This window comes from Echinops telfairi, unplaced genomic scaffold (genome assembly GCF_000313985.2).
Source record: "Echinops telfairi isolate 266 unplaced genomic scaffold, ASM31398v2 ScPeMD7_7417;HRSCAF=8455, whole genome shotgun sequence".
Lineage (NCBI taxonomy): Eukaryota > Metazoa > Chordata > Mammalia > Afrosoricida > Tenrecidae > Echinops > Echinops telfairi.
Window position 1 is genome coordinate 4176114 of NW_022111317.1, and position 9416 is coordinate 4185529.

General features: G+C 47.5%; 1 non-coding gene across 1 annotated transcript; it reads left to right on the plus strand.

The window, feature by feature from the left end:
- Positions 1-2352: 2352 nt before the first annotated feature.
- Positions 2353-2456, plus strand: LOC115872013. The gene has a single exon (XR_004047598.1). It is a non-coding gene; the product is annotated as a U6 spliceosomal RNA (small nuclear RNA).
- The last annotated feature ends 6960 nt before the right edge of the window (positions 2457-9416 follow it).

Here is a 9416-nt window from a genome sequence, read left to right on the forward strand (position 1 = left end):
CCTTGTGCCTCTACCACCCACCACAGTGCGGACAGCACCCTCAACACGGGCCACGTGGGGACTGGCTGCCCTGCCTCAGGGTCGTTCTTCCAACACAGCGAGGGCACTCCTCCTGGGGCTCCGCTCCTGGGGGCCAGTCGGGAACCTCTCAGAGCCAAAGCAGGACCTGGGGGCAAGTGTGCCGGAGTCCGATGCCGAAGCCCTCCCTCCCCGTCCTGTCCTCATCCTCTGCCCCGAGTGGCCACTCCACCTCCAGTCACTCAACGGCTTCCAGGTGGGAGTCGCCCAGGGGCAACCACAGCCTTGAGTTTGGCCAAGGAGGTGATTAAACAGCTCAGCTTCTCTTCTTGACTCCAGGTGTCCTTCCTGCCAACGACCAGGGACTCCCCTTTGGCTCCAGTTTTGCATGTCATTTTCTGCTCTGCCCGCAGCCTCCAGGCCCTCAGACCACCTCCCTGTTTTGGACTCCTGTCCCCATGACGATGACCCCCTTTTCTGGGTTGATCAGGTCCCAGCATCTTCTTAGATCAAACAAGTTCCATACAGGTCGGGAGACTGCCCGCAAGCAGTGTTAATGCTGACAAAAAGCACTCGACTGCTGCTTCCTGTGTGCACAACTTTCTTCACACTAGAGCCTCCACTGTTTTCGAAAATGAACCCCAAAAACCCGGCTCCTCTACTGTGATGTTCAGTGTGCACATCCTCCTGGGTGTAAGGCAGCAAGTGCAGAGCGTGCGACAGCCTGGTGGCTGCCTCGCTCCGCTTGACAGTGGGGAACTGAACACACAGGGTGGGCCTGCTGAACAACCTGGTATAGGGCCAAGGGAGCAGCCACAAGGTTCATCCCAACATACAGAGAACATTCTAGATCTGAGGAAGTTAACGAAACAAGTAGCATCTGCCTTGTCTCCGCTTGGCAATTGGAAGTTTCCGGGTACTGGTATTTAGCCTAGCACTCTAGAGATTGATGGAAATGACCACTCATTGGTCACCTCCCACTACCGCCACCAACGTTTCCTCATCTTGCTTCAAGGGTTCAGCGATCTTTCTCAGAAAGTTGCCTCCATCTTTGATGAAACGAGCCAGGTGTCCTGGCTGTCCAGCCCCTTGACTGCCCATCACCAGTCTTGACAGAAATAGACCGGTCAGGTGTGGGCAGGCCCAGGGCTAGAACAACACAACCCCAGAATTCAGTCTGGAATAGCAAACAGGCATCCCTTTCTCACGTGCAGAAGCCGTCTGCAGTAAGCATGTGGACCGATGTTACAGGCACGCTCTGTCATGGAACCGAATGGAATACTTCACTGGCTTAACCAAGACAGGTTCGCAAACACGAGAGAACCCCTTAATGAGACACATTGGCCGGCACAACAATAAAAGCAGTGATGCAAACATCCCACCAGTCACGAAGATGCCGTGTGCGGGACCTCCCCCCAGCAATATTTTGTTCTGTTACATGAATGGGTCAACTCCATGGCCCCTCACAACACTGACAACATATATTGACTTACAAGTGAACCCGACTGGTGTCGTGGTTATGCATTGGGCTGCTAACCACAAGGCCAGCAGTTCAAAGCCACTAACTGCTGCAAGGGAGAAAGATGGGGCTTTCTACTCTTACAAGTAGTTATAGTCTCAGAAACACAGAGGCCGTTTACCCTGTTCTGTAGATGGCAGTGAGGGGTGTGTGTGTGTGTGTGTTACATTGGGTCTCAAAGTGATTAAGCTTCGGCATTATTTTTTTAGGATTTACATGTGGCTCACACATTCCCATTGAACAGCATGGTCCCGAATGGATGAAAGCCTTGATGAACAAAGCCTTTAGACGACATAGACTATCGTGTCTCAGGCTTAGAGGAGGGCACCTTAGACAATATTCCAAAGAACAGATTTGTAAGGCAAAAAGTATATCAAATTAAGGTTCTCTACTTAATGATACCAAAATTATGTGGACAAAATAACATACTAAGAAACATCAAGAATATATAGGAAAATCCCATAAATCAACAACAGCCTAAAAAAATGGGCAAAGGATAGGACCATAATTCTTATTTTTTAACTTTTAGGAATAAAAATTTTTATAGAAAACCGCTGAAGATTTAACAAGAAGACTTGGTTAAAATCATGAGCAGTCAGAAATGCAAAATAAAGCATTAGTGCAGTGGTTCTCAGCCTTCCCAATGCTGCGACCCTTTAATACAGTTCCTCATGTTGTGACCCCCCCAACCATAAAATTATTTTTGTTGCTACTTCATAACTGTAATTTTGCTATTGTTATGAATCTCTGATATGTGAGTATCTGATATGCAGGATGTATTTTCATTGTTAGAAATTGAACAAAGCATAGTGATTGTGCTTGCTTTGGCGGCACAGAGACTAAAATTGGAACGATACAGAGATTAGCCTGGCCCCTGCGCAAGGATGACACGCAAATTCATGAAGCGTTCCATATTTTTTTAATCACCTGATTAATCGTAAAACAATATGTAGTTATATATTGTGAAATAGGTGTTTTCCAATGGTCTTAGGGGAGCCCTGTGAAAGGGTCATTCGACCCACAGGTTATGAGAACCGCTGTACTAGTGGAACATTTTATACCTACCTATTAAAATAACTAGAAGCCCACAGAGGCAGCTCTACCATGTCTGATAGGGTTGTTTATTCAGAGTGCAATATCAGAACACTGGATCATGTCAAATGTGGGATACAAGAGAGGGCGGAGGCTTGTCGGGTAAGCGTTCATGGGACTCACCAGTCCAGATGGGACAGTGCACTGGACGGCTTTTTCAGAGAACAATTTGGCACAACTTAGGCAAGTTGAGCCCTGGTGATGTCGTGAATTGAAGCTAGGTTGCGAATTCCAAGGTCAGCAGTTCCAACCCATCAACCTCTCTGTGGGAGAGAGGCTTCCTGTCCCAGAAACCTGCAGGAGCGTCTCTCTGCCCGACAGGGGCTGTAGGGCAGGCAGAACACACTCAAAGGCGTGAGTCGACATGTTAATTCTAGGTTTACTTTATGAGCCAGCAACCAGGCTATTGCACCCCTGGCTTTACAACGAAATGAAAAAGCACTGCCCTTGAGGGAATTCTGATGCCGAGACCAAAAAGGACAGAGCAGACCTAGCCCATGAGTTTGCAAGGTTGATCTGCAGGGCGGCAGACTGCCACATCGTTTCAGAGTGGCTGATGGCTTTGAACTACTAGGTTAACCTAATGTTTAATCACTGCCACCAAGGCTCCATGCTGGCTTTATAACTCTCTCCCCCTCCCTCTGTCCCCAAATCTTCAGACCCGCCATTAGGGCACATGGCAGCACTATTAGCAATAGCCGTGTAATGATTTCTTTTGTAGGAATTGGTACAAAACTAGTCCCCAGGAGTTATCCACACACCAAAAAAAGCCAAGTCAACACCGTCTCATGCCAACAGGTTAGAACTGTCCCTGTGGGTTTCGGAGACTGTCCCTCTTTGGGATTAGGAATGCCTCATCTTCCTCCCAAGAAGCGGCTGGTGGTTTTGAACTGCTGACCTTGTGTTGAGTGCCAACAGGGCTCCTTAGTCCCCAGGAGTTGGTGATTGAAAAAGTCCCCAGAGTCCGATTCTTGCAGGACAAAAATTGGATCCATTTTCACCCCACTCCTCCCTTGAGTAGTTCCTCTCACATCTCTGGGTTCTGCAAATCACAGGTCCCACGGAACGCGTGGAAGTTGGAGGAAATGTCTCCCGCAGCCGTAGGTGCAGTACAATTCAAGGTCCAAAGCTCAGGCAGGGGTGGGCCAGATGCTGGAGCCAGAGGACTCCCTCCACTCCTGGCTCTTGCCGGTGATGAGATCACACTTCCTGCTTCTCCGTGGACTCATTTTATACTCGGCAGGGTGACATTGCAGGGAAACCTATGGGCAATTACTCACAGGTGAATCCTATCAGTAACCTCCGCTTCTTAGCAGACCCCTGCAAAAAAACAAAAGCAAAGCTCACTGCCATCGAGTCAATGCCGACTCTTAGTGACCCACTGTCGCAAGCCAACAGGTTGAGTGACCACTCTCACCCCCAAGTTCCAATTCAGAGTCTTTATTTATTTATTTATTTTTTGTTTTTCTCTCTTTTTTTTTTTTTAACATTTTATTAGGGGCTCATACAACTGTTATCCCAATCCATACATACATCAATTGTGTAAAGCGCATTTGTACATCGTTTCTCAAAACATTTTCTCTTCACTTAAACCAGCGACATTAGGTCCTCATTTTTCCCCTCCCACCCCGCTCCCCCCTCCCTCATGAGCCCTTGATAGTTTATAAATGGGTTCAGAGTCTTTATTAACTGGCGCCAGTGGCTGCGGGATGACCAAACATCTCTCAAAACCCCAGCAGCCCCTCACTTTTGCAAGGGGTCAGCTTCTAAAGGTCAAAACCACAGCCTGGAAGACTAGTGGTAGGTCTGGTTTCTTCCTACACGGCCGTACACACGAGTTACAGAAGCCAGAACACGTGTGTGTTTACAGAAACTCAGTGGGGCCCGTTCCGGGAACAATCGAGGTGTGAAGGTCATTCTGACCCCACAGCATATTCTGAAGGACACTGACCACACAGGACATTTGAGAGCATAGGCCAGAGAAAGGTCAAGAGGAGTTTCAAACATCTTACAATGACGTTCCTTATGTCAAGTCAGCTTCTGCCTCATGAGTCTCCGAGACTGGAACTGTTGACCAGAAGAGAAAGTTCTGTCGAGCTACCGGTGGTTTCAAACTGCCAACCTTCCAGACTGCAGCCCAACTCATAGCACCAGCATTCCTGTCAGAGCCATGCAGGGAAAGCTCATTTGGTGGGAGTTACATGGTACACTCATATGTCGCCGACATGTAATCGTCTACTTTCTACCCCTGGACTCTATCTTATTTGTACACATAGGACCTGGCGCCTCTGACAAGATGTGTCCAGGAGCCCTTGGCCTCCTGCTCGTCTTAACTAGCCAGGCTTTCCCCAGGTCACTCCAGAATCCGTTCTCTTTCTCCTTCCAGCTGTAGCATATACTTCCTTCCTGTTTGTTAGCAAGTAATTGATGCCTTCCCAAACAGGACCACAGCCACAGGTGCGTGACATCCAGAATTATTATATATCACATAAGAGATGATAGCTGGAAGGGTCATATTAATTGAGCATAACTTCAGCAAGGTATTGGAGGTAACCTGAGTTCTGTACCCAGAGATGGTGGTTACACACGGTGGAGTTAGCTAACCCAGCACAGAGCTGAGTGACAACAGTCCGCAATGAGTACAATTGTACAGAGTACAATGCAGGGTACTGACTAACTTTCCAGTGTAGTAAGAGCATCGTATTAAGTAAGCGTACACGTAAGCAGCGTGACCGGACCGTGCAGCTCCACGGTTAGAACAAACCAACTGAATGAAGACCTATTGGAGACACTTAATTCCGAAGATGCTTATTAGGTGACAGTATCAGTTGCCACTGAGTCCACTCCTACTCGTGGTGACCCGAGGCATGTCGGGCTAGAACTGTGCTCCAGAGGGTTTTCCACAGAGCATGTTGTCTGGTAAGCCTTGAATCAAAGTCTGCAGTTCAAACCCCACCAGCTACTCAAGGAAGCAAAAAATGAAGCTACCTGTTCCCGTAAGTTTACATCCTCAGAAACCCTGCATAAAGGCAATCAATCCCGCGGCCGTTGGTGGGCGGTTTTTACTAAAGTAGATCACCAGTCCTTTCTTCTGAGGAGCTTCTGGAGATAAAGGCGCCCTCCAGTCTGTTGGTGACCAGCCAAACGTGTTAACTGCTATGCCACCCAACAGTGCAGATGAAATGAAAGGGTATTGACTAACATTTCAGTGTAGTAAGGGCATCGTGCAGTTCGAATGAAAGGCGAGACTGAGGTCCTTGCAGGCAAAATGATTACAACTGGGATTTACTTTAAAACGCTCCAAAGAAAAGAGCAGAGGGACTAGATAAAACAAGATCAGTCAAAGGCTGCTAACTGTCGAAGCTAGGCAAAGTGTCCATAGGTGTTCATCAGAATAGCCTCCTAATATTTGCACGTTTAAAGTTTTCTATAACGAAAAACACCCATTACTTTTGGTGGAGGAAATGAATACACATTTAAAAGACGTATTTTGCAAGAACACAGATTAAACTCATTAAAATGGTCCCCTCTGGGGGAAGGGGACTGGAGGCCAAATTTCCCTAGATTATCTCAAATATGACTTCTTACACTTTGTTCTAATTCGGAGCGACACCCTCCAGCCATTGTGCTCTTGTGTGTGCCTTTACTTTCTGAATAAATCACAGAGTGAGAAAATGGATGGGGGGAAGAAGCGATGCAATCACGCCACCAGAGCTCTGAGAATGACCAGCAAGAAGCAGAAGAGGAAAGGGTGGGGACGGAATTAAGATTCAGAATTATGAGACCACTAATTTGGGGTGACCTCAGAAACTTTCAAAAATGGCAGATTCAAATTCTCTAAGACGTCTGTCCTGTGTGGCAGCGATTGTCCAACACTGCTTGATAGGATGGAACGGTGGAATGGTATGATGTCTGGATTAGGTCCTAATAAAATGGTTTGAAAGGAAAAAAAAAACAATTTAAAGGGAAAACAAAAGTCTGTCCTGGAACACAAGGGAAGAAACTCCAGTTAGGAAAGGAAAAAAAGTACATGTGTGTAGACATATATGTGTGCTTTAATATGTGTGTAATATGTGTGTGCATTTATACACACATATATACATATACATGACATAGGGTCTCTCTGAGTTGGGACGGACTCAATGGCACCTACGAACATTGATTAAATGCCCAAAAGAGAAGGGGAGGGGAGAAGTAAATGGAATTAGGTAGGAGAAGATGAGTGTGTGAGACATGTCTTTTTAGTGGAAAGGCAATGCCTCTCCTGAGATGGCTGAGAAACAAGAATTCAGCGAAGGAATCATATCAAGGTGCTGTTAGGTGCCTGTAGGTTGAGTCACTTCCACGGAAGCCCTCTCCAGTCCTGCATCACCCTCACGATGGTTATGTCTGAGCCTGTTGTGCCAGTCCTTGTGTCCACCCATCTCCCTAAGGGTCTTCCTCTTTTTTGCCAAGCCTCTACTTTATCAAGCATGATGTCCTTTTCCAGAGACGGGTCCCTTCGGCTAACATGTCCATAGTACGCGAGACATCTCCTCTCCTCGTCTTCGCTTCTAATGAGCATTCTGGCTGTACTTCTTCCAAAACAGATTTATGTGCTGTCAGTCCATGGTCATTTCAATATTCTTCACCAACATTGAACAGCCCTGGTGGCGTAGGAGGTTATACATTGGGCTGCTAACCTCAGGGTCAGCAGTTTGAAGCCACCAGCTACTCTACAGGAGAAAAAGGAGACATGCTAAGACTCAGAAACCCACAGGGGACAGTTCTACGATGTCCCATATGGTCACTAGGAGTCAGAATCAACTTGATGGTGGCGGTGAATTGATTTTGTCTTGTTTTTAGTTTCACCGACCGCATAATTCAAAGGCGTTGGTTCTTCTCTGGTTTCCTTTATTCGATGTCCAGTCTTCACCTGCCTATGAGGCGAGACTGTGGCTTGGGTCAGGTGCACCTTAGTCCTCAAAGTGACCGTTTTTTGCTCTTTCAATCTTAAAAGAAGTCTCTTGCAGCAGATTTACACAACGTAATACATCCCTTGATTTGACTGCCACTTGCTTCCATGAGCTTTGATGGTGGATCCAAGTAACATGTCTGTCCTATAGGGTCTCTGAGCCTGAATCAGCTTGATGGCAGTGGGTTTGGTTTCTGTTATCATGATTTTTTTTTCTTTGGTTTCTGTTATCATGATTTTTTTTTCTTTTTTAACATTTTATTAGGGGCTCATACAACTGTTATCCCAATCCATACACACATCAATTGTGTAAAGTGCATTTGTACATCGTTTCTCAAAACATTTTCTCTCCATCCAAACCCCCGACATCAGGTCCTCATTTCTGAGAAAAGCAGTCCACGTACACGCAGGCCAATAAATGCCCCTCAGGCTGCCTCAGGCTGCCTCATGATTTGCACACACACTGCTCGGATAAAGCCAGTCCATCCGTCTCTAGTATGTCAAGGCCTGATTCGAGCATTGTGAGGAACAGAAGGATTTCTCTTAAGTTGTCTCCCCAAAATATGTACCAGACTTAGCTGTTTAAGAGTGACTGTACAATAGGTGATCAGCGAAAGTAGGTCAAAGGTTATTCTCCTTAACATCAGCCATCTATAGTGGCTAGACTATTAGTCTGACTCACCCAAAATAAGACCCCTCCCTTCTGATAAGAATAGTGGTGGTCTGTTTACTTGCAGGAGATACCAGAGAGGGCAAACCTGCCCAAGGATGACCAAGGTTAGGTAGCCATTATCAGCTGTCTAGATGAAGCAGACGCTACTGTTTATTCCCACAACAAATGTGGGCACACCCCTAGGTCATCCCCCTCCTATTGATTGTATTGCCTATGTCCCTACCCCTCCCTGTGACTTAGGTTATTGTCCGCTATCAGGGGACTTGCATGCCTCTCAGAATAGTAATTGTCTGCTTTATTGTTTGTGACACCAGAATGGTCAAACTTGTTCAAGAATGAAATGTATTGCCCCTTTCTGTGATGTATGACTCTGTAATCAGATCCCCCTACAGTGACATGATGCGTGATTAGCAATAAATAATGAGGCTCCCTGGTTCTCGTGAGGGTGGCTGGAGAAGGTGGCGAAGGAGGACGAAGCAGTGGCTTCTTCTCTGATGGCTAAGCCCCCTCCACGAGGACCATCAAGCCGGGCTGAGGTGAGCTATGCTACCATGAATTGCGTCTGACTTCATTACTTGACTCCATCCTTTAACTCTCTTGCTCTCTATGACTTCACTATAATCTCTACTTATTATCGATGTACAATTGCGCCTACCGAACCTGTGATGTTTTGTGGGGTTCCCTCTTCCCTTTAACCCCACAGAGCATCCCAGGGAGTATCCATCCGGTAGCTTCCCTTCTGCCACCAGGAGGTGCCCGTGGACTCGCGGCGGCCCAAACCTCCAGCAGCTGGGGCTGTTAAGTGGCGGTCCGCCCCCCCACGAGAGACTCCTCATGGGGTGCGCCTCCCACGGCCTCCCACGGAGCAGGAACTTGCGCTTCGGAGAAAAGCAGTCCACGTACACGCAGGCCAATAAATGCCCCTCAGGCTGCCTCTAAAAATAATGTCTTTTTCAAAGCTCGATCAAGAAATGGAATCAGCTTTGCTTAACATGTGGTGCGCCTGCCTGTCTGAGAGGCTGCCCCCAGTAAGTTCCTAGAGAGGCCGGTTCAGGCGCCCTTTGTCATCACCGCCCCCCACGGTCGCGGCCAGGCCGTGGCTCGAGCCATTGTGATGGCTGGCGACTCCCCCCGGCTTCAGAGCGCACCCAGCCAGCGGC